The 14,745-nt window shown below is 46.2% G+C and overlaps 1 pseudogene across 1 annotated transcript; it reads left to right on the forward strand.

Moving 5' to 3' along the window:
- The first annotated feature begins 1,207 nt into the window (after positions 1–1,207).
- On the forward strand, positions 1,208–8,637 carry LOC308170322 (lysine-specific demethylase 4A-like; annotated as a pseudogene). The gene is made up of 10 exons: positions 1,208–1,345; positions 2,241–2,416; positions 2,535–2,649; positions 2,813–2,970; positions 5,488–5,523; positions 5,637–5,686; positions 5,805–5,908; positions 6,055–6,192; positions 6,309–6,541; positions 6,644–8,637. The product of its transcript is annotated as a lysine-specific demethylase 4A-like (transcript).
- Positions 8,638–14,745: the final 6,108 nt, after the last annotated feature.

The following is a 14,745-nucleotide window of genomic DNA, read 5'->3' on the forward strand; positions in this document are numbered from 1 at the left end:
GGCTGCTGAAGTAGAATGATTAGACAGTGGTTGGTTACATTCCTGACCACTTGTCATGTTAACATGTGTATAAACGCTAATCACCACCACTTTACAAGTGTTCTGTCACAGATGAACGAACACCCTGTTTGTGATCAAATCGACACCCCTTTTTTCCCCCTTATACAGTATGGTGAATGAAGGCTTCATTATGTGGACCTCCGCCTGCCTGACCCCCAGCCTGTCTACCGTCCACTCCGCCTGCCGGACCCCCTGCCTGTCTGCCGACCACTCCGCCTGCCTGACCCCCTGCCTGTCTGCCTGACCTCCTGCCTGTCTGACTACCTGCCTACCTGCCTGACCCCCTACCTGTTCCACCTACCTCCAGCCTGATTCCCCTAACACCCCCAACCCTACAATAAATCACTATTATTATTATACTACCTGTTCTCCGTTGTCTGCTTCTGGGTTCCGCCCTCTGGTCGTGACAACCGTAGGCCTAAATATTGTAATCGATTGACGGCACTAATTATTATACATGATATGATGTATATTTATATTTAAAGATTTTAACTTCTTTCGGGAGCATATGCATTCATTGTTGAATTAGTAGAACAATATACAGTTAAAGATGTCACAGTGTACAGTCTGATGAGTTCTGTCCTGTGTCATGTTTGTATTGTGCAGGTTGTTCCACCGAAAGACTGGAAGCCCCGCCGTTCCTATGACGACATAGACGACCTGGTGATTCCTGCACCCATCCAGCAGGTGGTGACTGGCCAGTTGGGTCTCTTTACCCAGTACAACATTCAGAAGAAGCCCATGACTGTCCGGGAGTTCCGCAAGACCGCTAACACAGACAAGTGAGCAACACGCAACAAGCAATGACGAAACAAATGAGAAATTAGCAATCAGCGATGAGAAAACCTCAAAACATTGGTCCTACTCAAAACACTCCCAATGTATCTAATCACCCATTACCGTTGTCGTTCTAGGTTTTGTAATCCCCGATATGTTGATTTTGAGGAGCTGGAGAGAAAGTTCTGGAAGAACCTGACTTTTAACCCACCTCTCTATGGAGCAGATGTCAATGGGACACTGTATGATCCGGTAAGTGGGATTTATCTAACTAGGATTGTGAAATTAATACACCACTGTATCTGTTAAAAAACATGATATTGTTCAGTATCTGCAGATCTAGACCTAGGATCAACGGGACTTATCCAGGATGGCAACAGAGACAGCATCCCAGGTTCCTGGCTCCAGGATCATGACCTTTCACCCCTCTAAGGAAGAGTTTAAGGACTTCAGCCGCTACATCGCTTACATGGAATCACAGGGAGCACATAAAGCTGGGATGGCAAAGGTGGGTGATCTTTAATCCGTTACATTTATACATTACGCATTTTATATTACTATTATTATTATTAGGGCTGTCAATGTTAAGGCGTTAACGATCACAGTTAATTTGAAAATGAAACAATTGGCACGAATTAATCTTATTAGCATACATTCATATTACCATGAATCAGAACTTCTACTGACATGCGTGTCAAACGCATGTAGAGGGGTTTCAAGAGACAAACCTGTGTGTAGGCTGCTGAAGTAGAATGATTAGACAGTGGTTGGTTACATTCCTGACCACTTGTCATGTTAACATGTGTATAAACGCTAATCACCACCACTTTACAAGTGTTCTGTCACAGATGAACGAACACCCTGTTTGTGATCAAATCGACACCCCTTTTTTCCCCCTTATACAGTATGGTGAATGAAGGCTTCATTATGTGGACCTCCGCCTGCCTGACCCCCAGCCTGTCTACCGTCCACTCCACCTGCCGGACCCCCTGCCTGTCTGCCGACCACTCCGCCTGCCTGACCCCCTGCCTGTCTGCCTGACCTCCTGCCTGTCTGACTACCTGCCTACCTGCCTGACCCCCTACCTGTTCCACCTACCTCCAGCCTGATTCCCCTAACACCCCCAACCCTACAATAAATCACTAGTATTATTATACTACCTGTTCTCCGTTGTCTGCTTCTGGGTTCCGCCCTCTGGTCGTGACAACCGTAGGCCTAAATATTGTAATCGATTGACGGCACTAATTATTATACATGATATGATGTATATTTATATATAAAGATTTGAACTTCTTTGGGGAGCATATGCATTCATTGTTGAATTAGTAGAACAATATACAGTTAAAGATGTCACAGTGTACAGTCTGATGAGTTCTGTCCTGTGTCATGTTTGTATTGTGCAGGTTGTTCCACCGAAAGACTGGAAGCCCCGCCGTTCCTATGACGACATAGACGACCTGGTGATTCCTGCACCCATCCAGCAGGTGGTGACTGGCCAGTTGGGTCTCTTTACCCAGTACAACATTCAGAAGAAGCCCATGACTGTCCGGGAGTTCCGCAAGACCGCTAACACAGACAAGTGAGCAATGACGAAACAAATGAGAAATGAGCAATCAGCGATGAGAAAACCTCAAAACATTGGTCCTACTCAAAACACTCCCAATGTATCTAATCACCCATTACCGTTGTCGTTCTAGGTTTTGTAATCCCCGATATGTTGATTTTGAGGAGCTGGAGAGAAAGTTCTGGAAGAACCTGACTTTTAACCCACCTCTCTATGGAGCAGATGTCAATGGGACACTGTATGATCCGGTAAGTGGGATTTATCTAACTAGGGTTAATCACTATTCATTTATTGTTATCACCTTTTCCTTTTATTCTCCCCCCATTGTTCCTCATTTGTCTCTATACCATACTGCTTTACATATGAATGACCTTGGCATTGACAACATTGCTTCTCATCTATCTCTCATAGGATGTGACCGAGTGGAACATCGGACATCTGAACACCATCCTAGACACAGTGGAGCGGGAAAGTGGGATCAAGATTAAAGGGGTGAACACACCGTACCTGTATTTTGGCATGTGGAAAAGCACCTTTGCCTGGCACACTGAGGACATGGATCTCTATAGGTGGAGAGGAAGCTGCAACACAGCAACACCAGAGAGGTAACAGGTTTGACTCAGCGGCCGGTGCCTACTCTGTCCCTGCTGCCCCTCCCACTACCTCTCCCGCTTCACCAGCCTCCCCCACATCCCACAGCTACAGCTTTGGCAGCACGGCTGGGCCCCCTTCCCCTCCCCTCCCCCCCCCCCCTTCCCCTCCCCTCCTCCCCTCTCCCACCAAGCCCCCCCCTGTCCCTCACAGTGGAGGAGGTAAGGGCGGAGCTGAAGAGGCTGCACCCTGGAAAGGCGGCGGGTCCTGATGGGGTGTGCTCGCGGCTGCTGAAGGTCTGTGCAGACCAACTGGCTGAGCCCCTCCAGAAGCTCTTCAACCTGAGTTTACAGTCAGGGACGGTGCCGGTTCTGTGGAAAACATCATGTCTCGTGCCAGTACCCAAAACTGGGCGCCCATGATATTTTGAGGAATAAGATGATGTGGTGTTGCATCACCACACCTTTTGTCACGTAACCAGAGATGAACTGTACTGGAACAACAACCTGCTCCAAAGTGCTCCAATGCTTTCAATATGACTACTGTTATTGCCATTACCGTACTACTATTATTACTACATGATGCAGTTTCTCTTAGAAACACAACATTGTTTGACCATCTTATAAAGTTCATCTAATCATTTAATTTAATTTAATCTCAATATCAATGAAACTATGTAAATACTGACTGTTCAGGATGTCGTTATATGCTATATTGCTCCCATCATCCACTCCCTGTCTTTGTACAGGGAGTTTTGCCTGCAATGCAGCAGCCAGCGTGAGACACGCTTGAGATGCGCACCGCCTCACGCGTGCTGTATGGCTGCTCTAACCTGTTAGCATGGCCGCTGAAATGAAACACGTTGACGCTTGCCGTGTGTTTGAGCCGTAAGGGGATTCGTGTGTGGTGAGGTGGCTTCCATGGTCAATGTGATGCTGTGGTGGTGAGGAGGTGTGTGATGTATGTTGTGGTTCAGGGGAGGCTGCTGGGGGTAGAAATCGGAGGACGGGCTCATTGTAATGTGTGTGTGTGTGTGTGTGTGTGTGTGTGTGTGTAGGTCATGAGCGGCCGAGCTCAACGACTACAGACCGGTTGCCCTCACTTCACATAGTATGAAGACACTGGAGCGGCTGTTTCTGAGACATCTGAGACCACAGACTAAGCATGCACGTGATCCCCTGCAGTTCGGGTACCAGGAAAAAGTCGGTGTGGATGACGCTGTCCTCTACCTCCTCCATCGTGCTTACTCCTACCTGGATGAGCCGGGAAGTCAGGTGAGGATAATGTTTTTTTACTTCTCAAGTGCCTTTAACACCATCCAGCCTCTTCTACTCCGAGAGAAGCTTTCAGGTATGGGGGTTGATCCCTCCACTACATCCTGGATCATGGACTACCTCACTGGACGGCCATAGTCAGTCAGGCTGGGGAACTGTGTCTCGGACACAGTAGTGAGCAACACCGGGGCTCCGCAGGGAACTGTGCTGGCTCCCTTCCTGTTCACCCTGTACACATCAGACTTCAACTACAACTCTGAGTCCTGCCACGTACAGAAGTACTCTGACGATACAGCCATAGTGGCGTGCGTGAGGGATGGACGGGAGGGGGAGTACAGGGATCTGATAGGAGCCTTCAGCGTCTGGAGCGAGAGGAATGGTCTGCTCCTCAATCAAACCAAGACCAAGGAGCTAGTTATAGACTTCCGTAGGTCTAAGCCACCTCGGTTGCCCATTAACATCCGGGGCGAGGATATCGAGGTGGTGAAGACCTACAAGTACCTGGGGGTGCATCTGGACGACAAACTGGACTGGTCCACCAACACTTTACGAGCAGGCTGTACTTCCTAAGAAGACTTAGGTATTTTGAAGTGTGTGGAGAGATGCTGGCCATGTTTTACCAGTCTGTCATGGCCAGCATTCTCTTCTACGCTGCAGTCTGCTGGGGGGGAAACATCACCAAGAGGGATACCGGACGGCTGGACAAGCTCGTAAAAAAGGCGGGTTCAGTGGTGGGAAGGAGCCTGGACTCTCTGGGGACAGTGGTGGACAGAAGGACTAGGAGTAAGCTGCTGTCCATCAGGGACAACCCCAACCACCCCCTCCATCATGTCCTCGCTGGGCAAACCAGCAGCCGCCGCAGAGGGCAGTTCATTACGATACGCTCCCGGACGGAGCGATATAAAAAAATCATTTATCCCGGCTGCACTAAGACTGTTCAATGGCAACTAAAGTAGCAGTCGGGGTCAAGGCTCCTGAATTTGTATTTATTATTTATTTTAATCATCATCATCACTTTTTAGTATTTTAATATAATAACTATAGCCATCTTTTTTATCCACTTTTATATCATGATCTCACTGTTTTTTATATACTGTACATGGCTGGCCCAGTGTTGTTGTCTGTCCTTTATGTTGTGTTGTTATGTGTTGTTTTTAGTGGAGTGGCGTGGCAAAATTAATTTCCCCACGGGGATAAATAAAGTATCATTGAATTTAATTGAATCAACTACCTTCACTTTGGAGAGCCCAAGTCCTGGTAAAGTCACACCCATATTCACAGACTACAGAATGCTTAACTTACTAATGGGATTAGTGTCATTAGCTTGTTAGGTGCTTCTAACCAGAGGGTTGTTATGTCATCCTTTCCAGGTATGTTGTTCGCCCAGAACATGGGAAACGATTGGAGCGCCTTGCTAAGGGTATGTGCGAAGGCATTTGCACATTTCTGGCCATATGTCTACGTATGAAGGTTCTTTATGTCAAATGTTAACGTAAATATTCTTTATATCATGTTGTGCGCAATGCTTTTTCACACAGGGTTTTTCCCTGGAAGTGCTCAAAGCTGCGAGGCGTTCCTGCGACACAAGATTACTTTAATTTCACCCTCGATCCTGAAAAAATACGGCATACCGTTTGAGAAGGTGACCTCTCTTTTAATGGCAAAGAAAAAACTTTAAAAAAATGCGATGCAGACTCTTAACCTTTACTTTATCTGTTTTGGATTGTAGTTCTTTTTAAAAAGGTTGTTTTCCCAGCTAGTCTGAGTGTTTGTCTGTTTTGTGGTTAGATCACCCAGGAAGCAGGACAGTTCGTCATGACGTTTCCTTTCGTCTACCATGCTGGTTTCAACCACGGCTTCAACTGTGCAGAGTCCACTAACTTTGCTACTCAGCGATGGATCGATTATGGCAAACAAGCCACAGTAGTATGTACATGAACATAGCATGATTGCTTTCATAATCTCAATAGGAAATGTTTTTTTTAGGGGTTTCAACTGCCTGCTTTATTCTCGTAACTGATCCTCGTTTTCCCTTGCCTCAGTGCTCCTGTCGTAAGGACATGGTGAAGATCTCCATGGACGTGTTTGTGCGAAAGTTCCAGCCGGATCGCTACAAACTATGGATGGCCGGGAAGGACAACGCACCTATCGACCACTCCAAGCCCAGCCCAGAGGCAGCCGTGTTCCTGAGAGGAGAGAAGCCCAACCTTGAGACGGAGGGTTCGAGTGAGGCCGTAGACGAGGACACCCCAGGCACGGCTCAGCAGCAGAATAGGTCTGTACTTTTCACGTCACTGAGTGGGGCTTCGGTGACCCCATGACATATTCATGTGCTTATTATAACATATTCACACTATTTGTCTTAACTCTGCCGCAGCCCAAAGCCGAAGATCGGGACGAAGCAGCAGCACGGTGTGGAGGCTTCAGAGGACCGAGACACGGGTCAGGCTGGGGGAGACGGGGGGGAGGTGGAGCAGAAGAAAGCCAAGCTGGTCCAGAAGAAGCAGGCTACTGAAGGACCCAGCAAGGCAGACAAAGAGCAACTGAAACCCAAGCCGGAGGAGAGCAAAAAAGCGGAGAAACCTCCGCCACAACCCGTCACAGAGAAACTGACAAAAGCGAGGAGCTCTTCAGCCCTGAAGCATCCACCCCATCTGAGCCACAGCAACCAGCGCCAGCAGCTCCAGGCTTGGAGAACGCAGGACCTAGTGAGGACACCAAGCCGCCCAGCAGCTCCAGCCCTGCACACAGGCAGTTCCAGAGGACCCTGAGCCCTGCCGATGTGCTCCACGTCCACAGCTACGCTAAGGGAGACTACAGTGAGGAAGAGACCCCCTGCAAGGAGGAGAGGAGGAGCGACAGTGACAGTGAGACGGACGACGATCAGGACGACAGTAAGGGGGCAGAAGAGGGAGCTGGGGATGTACCAAGCAATCTGGGAAAGCTTCCTCGCCATCACCCTCTGATAAAGGACAGCATGAGTGACGACGAGCTGCAGGAGCAGGTCCCATTGGAGGAGGGTGGTCTGGAGGGGGAGTCCTGGGCCAAACCCTTGGCTCACCTGTGGCAGCACAGGCCTTCCAACCTGAAGAGGGAGAAGGAGTACAACCGACGCATGGGGCTAAAGGCTCCCTACTGTTCCATCTGCATGCTGTTCCAGACCTACCAGCAGCGGTATGCCTGTGTCCTTCTCTCTCTCCGTGGCCAGACCTAGTGTAGTGGCGATGCTGTCTCTGCTCCAGTGACGTCGGGGGGGCGGATGCGGACCAAGCCTCTGATCCCAGAGATGTGCTTCACCACCACCACGGAGGAGGAGGCCGCCGAGGAGCAGGAAGCAGACCCCCACCCCGCACCTGGAGGAGGACGGGACCAGCCTGCTCATCAGCTGCTCCCACTGCAGCGTCCGCGTGCACACCAGCTGTTATGGCGTGGATCCAGCCAGCGTGACTAAGGACTGGAGGTGTGCACGCTGCAAGGCCAACGCCATGACTGAGAGTTGCTGTTTGTGTTCACTGAGGGGTGGAGCCTTGCAGAAAGCCAATAATGACAAGTGGGTACATGTACTGTGTGCAGTAGCGGTACTGGAGGCACGCTTTGTAAACATCAGTGAGAGAAGCCCAGTGGACTTAAGTGGGATACCTTTACAGAGGTTCAAACTGAAATGTTACTACTGTAAGAAGCGGATGAAGAAGACGTCCGACTGCTGTGTGCAGTGCTCCCACGGCCGCTGTCCTACAGCCTACCACCCCACCTGTGCCCAGGCCGCCGGAGTCCTCATGCAGCCAGACGAATGGCCTTTTGTGGTCTACGTCACCTGCTGCAGGCACAAGGGCCCCATTCAGACAGAGCGCAATAAAGCAGCCATGCACGAGCTCAATGTTGGACAGCAGGTGATATGCAAGCACAAAACTGGCCGCTACTACCAGTGTGACGTGGTGCAACTGTCCAAGGAGACCTTTTACGAAGTCAACTTTGACGACGGTTCTTTCAGTGACAACCTCTTCCCTGAAGACATTGTGAGCCGGGACTGTGCCCAGCTAGGCCCCCCACCCAAGGGTGAGGTGGTGCAGGTGCGATGGACAGATGGCCTTGTCTACGGGGCCAAGTTCGTGGCCGCTCATGTCATCCAAATGTACCTGGTGGAGTTTGAGGACGGGTCACAGCTAACAGCCAAGAGGGATGATGTCTACACCTTGGATGAGGAACTCCCTAAGAGAGTCAAGTCAAGACTGTCTAAGGCATCGGATATGCGTTTTGATGGGATCTTCGAGGAGGAGAAGATCATAAAAGTGTCAGAGGCAGAGAGTGATCAACTCGAGGTACAGAGGAGACTACATTGAACCTGTGATCTACAGAGCCATCATGGAGTAGCCAATCAAAAACCTGCCTACTCATCCACAGACCACCAGCACTGATATTCTGGACTTTTGCTCACTTTAACCATAATCTAGCCACTGAGGTAGGTTGGGAGAGTCACGTGAGTGGTTGACGAGAATGGCGGCGTGAGGAAGAGCTGCGCCTATCCCTGCTCAAAATATGTTGTGAAACTCGACAAAGAGCCCACTTTTTTACTTGTGTTATGTTGTTAAACATCCAGTGCAATAATGCACAAACTAAGAAGCGGCATGGTTGCGCCTAAAGATGACTCCGGCCGAGACGAAGCGAACGAGGTGGCTGGCCCGAGCACTAGTCAAACTCACGACCCAGCTAGTACAGCTACACGTGAAGCCACCGTCCCTGGGGATGTACTCAGAGAGCTTGCCAAAATCACCGCACTAATCATGACCCACGATAAGAAGCTGGAGGCTATTCGGGTTACAAGTGCCACTGATAACAAATTGTCTGAAATCGTCAACCGCATTTCTCAAGTTGAGAGCCATCTATCCTTCCTGGAGGAGGCTAGCGACCGCCAGCAGGCTAACCCCCCAGCGACAGCCACAGAAGTGGAGGCCCTTCTGCAAAAAGTGGATGACATTGAGAACAGGGAGCGGAGGAATAACTTACGTTTCATCGGGTTTCCGGAGGGCTGCGAGGATGGGGACACCCTCTCCTTCCTTGTTAATTGCCTACCGGAGATTCTGAACATCAACTTCCCCGGGGGACTGGAGGTCGACAGAGCACATAGGCTTGGGGTACTGCGCAAGAGTCCGGATAACCGACAGCTACCAGCGCGACCCATCATCGCCAAACTCCTGAGATTCCAGGATCGGAACCGCATCGCCGAGGCTGCACGCAAGATGGGGACAGTCACCTGGAGGGACCATCGCGTCATGGTCTTTGCCGACTACTCCAAGCTGCTGATTGAGAAGCGCATGAAGTTCAACGAGTGCAAGAAGATGCTTCATGATAAACGCATCAAATTCTCTCTGGATTATCCAGCAATCCTCACTGTGAGATCGGAGCAAGGAAAGCGCCGATTTGACGACCATAAAGGGGCAATGGATTACATTCATTGTAATATGATATTTTACATATTTACACATATTTTAGTTTTAGTGACACCTCAAACATCTGAAAAGTTGTTTACTTCTATGAAACAATAAAAACAACACAGGAAAAAAGGCTTTTGATGACAAAATAACTACATTTATTCACAGATTTAGAACATTTAGAACTTAATACAAAACATAAAATAATCTATTTACAGGTGTGTACGTGTGTGTGTAAACTTATTTACAGATGTGTGTGTATGTTTTGATTGATTGAGAATGTTTATTTTGGTCCCCTATGCAATTCACAATACAGATATAAAAAATAATGTACACAGTCACAATTCATAACACCAGGACCAAAAAGGTGTAGGCTGAAGCCGTGGCTTATTGCGCCTACCCTTGTTACATGTATGCATGTCCCCCCATGAATGCATCATCAAAACATTGAAACTTTTATAAACAAAATTTCACTTACGCATGTCAACAAAAAGTAAAAAAAATACCAAACAAAAAATATATTTAAACCTCTGTTTTATACTTGTTAATCATCTTATTTTTAAATAATTTTTAAAATCCTTTTAGTGTACTACACATTTTCATTTCCTTTTCAAAAGTATTCCATAGATTAACTCCTTTAACTGTTATACATCTTTGTTTTGCATTTGTTCTAATCTTTGTTTTCATAAACATACATATTCCTCTGAGTTCGTAATTACTCTGTCTAACTTGAAATAGTCTCTGGATACAGTCTGGAAGCATCTTATTTTTTACTTTATACATTACTTGTGCCATTTTGAAGTCCACCAATTCTTTAAATTTGAGATCATAGGTGTTTATGAATAATTTGTTAGTTGGTTCTTGATAGGCAGCTCTGTTTATAATTCGTATAGCTCTTTTCTGTAGTAAATAAATTGGATTTGTGATTGTTTTGTATGTGTTTCCCCACACTTCTACACAGTAAGTTATGTATGGAACTATTAGAGAACGGTACAATATGTGTAATGAATTTGGATTAAGTATGTCTTTCGTTTTATGCAGTATTGCAATAGACTTTGATATTTTAGTCTTTAAGTAGTTTATGTGTGTTTTCCAACATAGTTTGTGGTCTATAACAACTCCCAAAAATTTGTTTTCATAAACTCTTTCAATTTCAACATTATCTATCTTGACTATTAATTTTTCGATTTCCAAATATCTTGAGTTTAGTTTTTTCTAAGTTCAATGAAAACTTGTATGTGTCAAACCATCATTTTATAGTTTTTAGTTCCGTTTCCACTGTATCCAGAAGCTGCTCCAAATCTTTGCCAGAACAAAATAAATTTGTATCATCTGCAAACAAAACAAAATTTAACACATTGCAAATATCATTGATGTACAAAATAAAATATATGTGTGTGTGTGTAAACGTATTTACAGATGTGTGTAAACTTATTTACAGATATGTGTGTGTGTGTGTGTGTGTGTGTGTGTCTCTATGCACTCAATCATATTTTTTTTCTGTGTGGTAGGCTATGAAGCACTCTCCTGAGTGCAGGGGTACATGGCAGGACCTGCACCACATTCTGGTCTCGCTCCTTTTACCCCTTCGAATGCAGACCCTACATTTTCTTGCTGGCTGTGTTATTGCTGGTGGGCCTTAAGCGTTCCAACTCATGCCTGGCCATCCGGCTCTCCAGCCTGCTGTCTGGGTCTCTCTGTCTTGCTGCCCTGGTTTGTCGGACCTCCTCCTCCTCCTCCCTCCCCTCCTCCTCCTCCTCCTCTACATAGGTTTTTTCAGTCCACGACCTCGCCACCCTCCTCATGAACTCCAAGTGTGTTTTGCACTTCCCCGGGTTCCTGGCCTTGTGTTTATGCCATCCGATGCAGACTCTGTGGCATGACCTATGTAGGTGAGACTGGCAACTCCCTACGCACCCGACTGGCCCAACACCTGCACAATATCAAAAACAACCTAAAATCAAACACATTACTGGTCAAACACTTTTCCTGTCATGAAGTCAGTTTCCTCACCCTTATGGGCCTGAGTAGTGAGTATGGGGCCCTTTTCTTTGATCTCGATTTCCTTTGTTCTTTTTTATGAGGGGGGGTCATAAAACATGGGCTCTTTTACAGAAGGGGGGGTTTATTTACCCCCCGCGTTGTGGTTTTATTAACCCTCGCCATTTGCTCAGAACACGCAGGTGTTTAGGAAGGGGGGCCAAAACGATAGTAGACGCAGGTGTTAGTTGACACGCACACACACACACACACACACACACACACACACACACACACACACAGGGTTACCCTAACCCTAACCCTTAATTAGGAAGGGGGGGTGCCCCAAATGACTAGGGGTGAAATGTAGCTGTCTAGCTGTGTTTAAATAACGAATATTGTTGTTAGAAAGAGACTTAGGGTTAGAAATGAAATTAGAGGAAAAGATGCCCAGTGGGAGCGAACTCTCTCTCCGGTCGATACAATATATAATAACATATAATACTCACATTATCATGTCCTTTCGGGCTTTCATGTGGACAGGGGATGTCATACTGTCTCCCTAAAAAAGTATGTACATAGTACATCTATGTATATCTATCTGACTCTAACTCTTACTCTTAAGAGAGTGAACGGGGGTTTCGTATCAGCAGTCAGATATGCGTTCAGACAGCCTCTGTTGTTAGACAGACACATCGAGTTGCTTTTTCCTGCCTCTCTGCTACTCCCAACCCCTCTCTCTCTGAAGCGTCATTCTGACAGCAAGAGACAATCTTGGTCTCTGACAATCTTGGTTACCAGAATGGTCCTAGAGTTTGCGTCGACATCGACTGCGCAAAATGGGGAACGCGTACAATCCTGCCAAACTTTGCCAAAAGGACACCCCCGCAAAAACACATCTAGAATGCCAGGTTTGATCAACCTGAATGTGATACCTTCCAACCAGCTGCATCCCAAAATACCCTGCATCCCAAAATTGCCATTGTAAATTACAGATAGACCTGTTAGAACATCAGTTGGCTTTTAGCGGACCTCTTGGACACCCAATTTATACCAAGTTATACCAATAGTAGCGGCCAATAGTAGTGACTACCCCATCCCTGGCATATTACTTTTTCAGCTATCGCCAACATTCACAATGTTATTAACATGTTTATAGAAATAGACTGTAAATTGTAGTAATGACAACAATTGGCTTTATCGCAACAAAACATGAATCAAATGAATCAAAGTAATCGCGTTATTTCCAGATTGTAAGCTTTCAAATGATGTGTCATACATAGACATCGGGGAAAAATGTAAGACAACATGAGTATTTGAAACTTGTTAACCCTGAAAACTAAACATTTCAGGGTTGTAGATGTTGCTTGGCAGAGCATTGAGATTGTTTCATCATCGCGTCTTTTTGAGAACGCACTAACGGTACCCAAATGCTTGGACGCACAGCCGAGTCCTGGCGAACGGGTTTTGATTTGATTTGTTGGTGAACTTATAATACAGGGCAGGTATTATAAGCCCACTGTGAGTAGGCTACTCGGAATTCACCTCAACACCTCATATCAGCACGGTTGTCAACCGATTGTCAAGTCAAAAACAGAACTATCATTTTACGCCCGAAAATAAATCCTTAGCCTACCTCACTCAGTGAGCGACATCTGAGACAACTCAGGAGACACTTTTCAGGAACCCTCTGCCTAATACCATCAATCATACTATCATATACCACATAAATTATTAGATTGATGGTATTTTATGCGGTATATGATAGTGTGATTGAAGTGCCCCATCGCAGACAGGTTTAGAGAGAACAACAATGAATGAATCAAATGAATCCTGCTTTTTTATGAGGGTGGGGTCATAAAACATAAGCTCTTTTACAGCAGGGAGGGGGCTTATTTGCCCCAGCGTTGTGGTTTTATTCACCCAGCCAGTTGTTCACAACACCCCCCAAACGGAGGGTTGGGTCAAAACGAAAGTTGACGTAGGTGTTTAGGAAGGGGGGTTGCCCCAAATGACTGGCAAGGGTTGAAATGTATTTAAATAGACTTGCTGTATCTATCACTTTAATGTCAAGGACTCAACAATGGCTACTTGTGATGATTTCGCATGTATGGATTTCAATGCCATCGGATCAGACGCCGAGGTCGACGATCGGCCTGAAAACGTTTGGGCAGGAATATTAGCTGCTCATCGTCCCAGGTCTGAACCCTGTGTTGCAAAGATAACCCCGAACTCGTTTGGTCGTGTTGTGCTGAAGTCTGAAGAACATGAGCCCCCAAGAGGTAAGCCTACAGGACGCTTCCTGGTTCTAACAGTTAATTTGAGTTTTACGTACCACAGTAATTACATTTTTTACATTTACATTTAATGAGGAGACACCAATCAGCAGGATTTGCAGCAAAATGTGGCATGAAATGCTACAGAAAATGCCACAGCCCATATCCAACTTTTTAGGCCTACTGTAGCCATATTACCCCTCCCCCCTACCCCACCCCACAAAGAGAAAGTTTCTCACTCATAGGGGAATGACTGCTGTTTATCATTTAGCTGGGTTTAAACCTTGATTGTGAAGTGAATAATGATAGCAATAATGGTTATTTGATACTATAATACAAATATTATTGTCATGATCTTTTTCATGATGTAAGAGAAAATATGTGAGCGAATCAAAATCAGACTCAGGCGAGGAGGAGGCAGAAGCAGGTTTGAATACTGTTTTGGTCTGGAAAATGCGCTTTCTAAAATGGAGTGTCCTACCCAAGTTTTCATATAAGCATGTTGTTACTGGCCAGGGGTGTTCTCGGGGAGTGGGCTGATTTTCGAGAGATTCTTCATGCCTAATGTATACAGTATGAGCTTAAACAGTAACACCTTTAATGTTTTGTTTTTAAGGTCCAGAAAAGAGGCGGGATAAAAGCTACAAGGTATGGAGTAGTGTGTGATCTTTTCAGTAATAAAACAACTATTGGCTAAAATCCCTTAACATTTACACGATATGTCTGTTTTACCTATTATGTTTGAATGACAGAAAATAAAAATGTATTGTTAATTTATTTATTCCATCATCTCA

This window comes from Nansenia antarctica (genome assembly GCF_963989245.1).
Source record: "Nansenia antarctica genome assembly, chromosome: 14".
In the NCBI taxonomy this organism is placed as follows: domain Eukaryota; kingdom Metazoa; phylum Chordata; class Actinopteri; order Argentiniformes; family Microstomatidae; genus Nansenia; species Nansenia antarctica.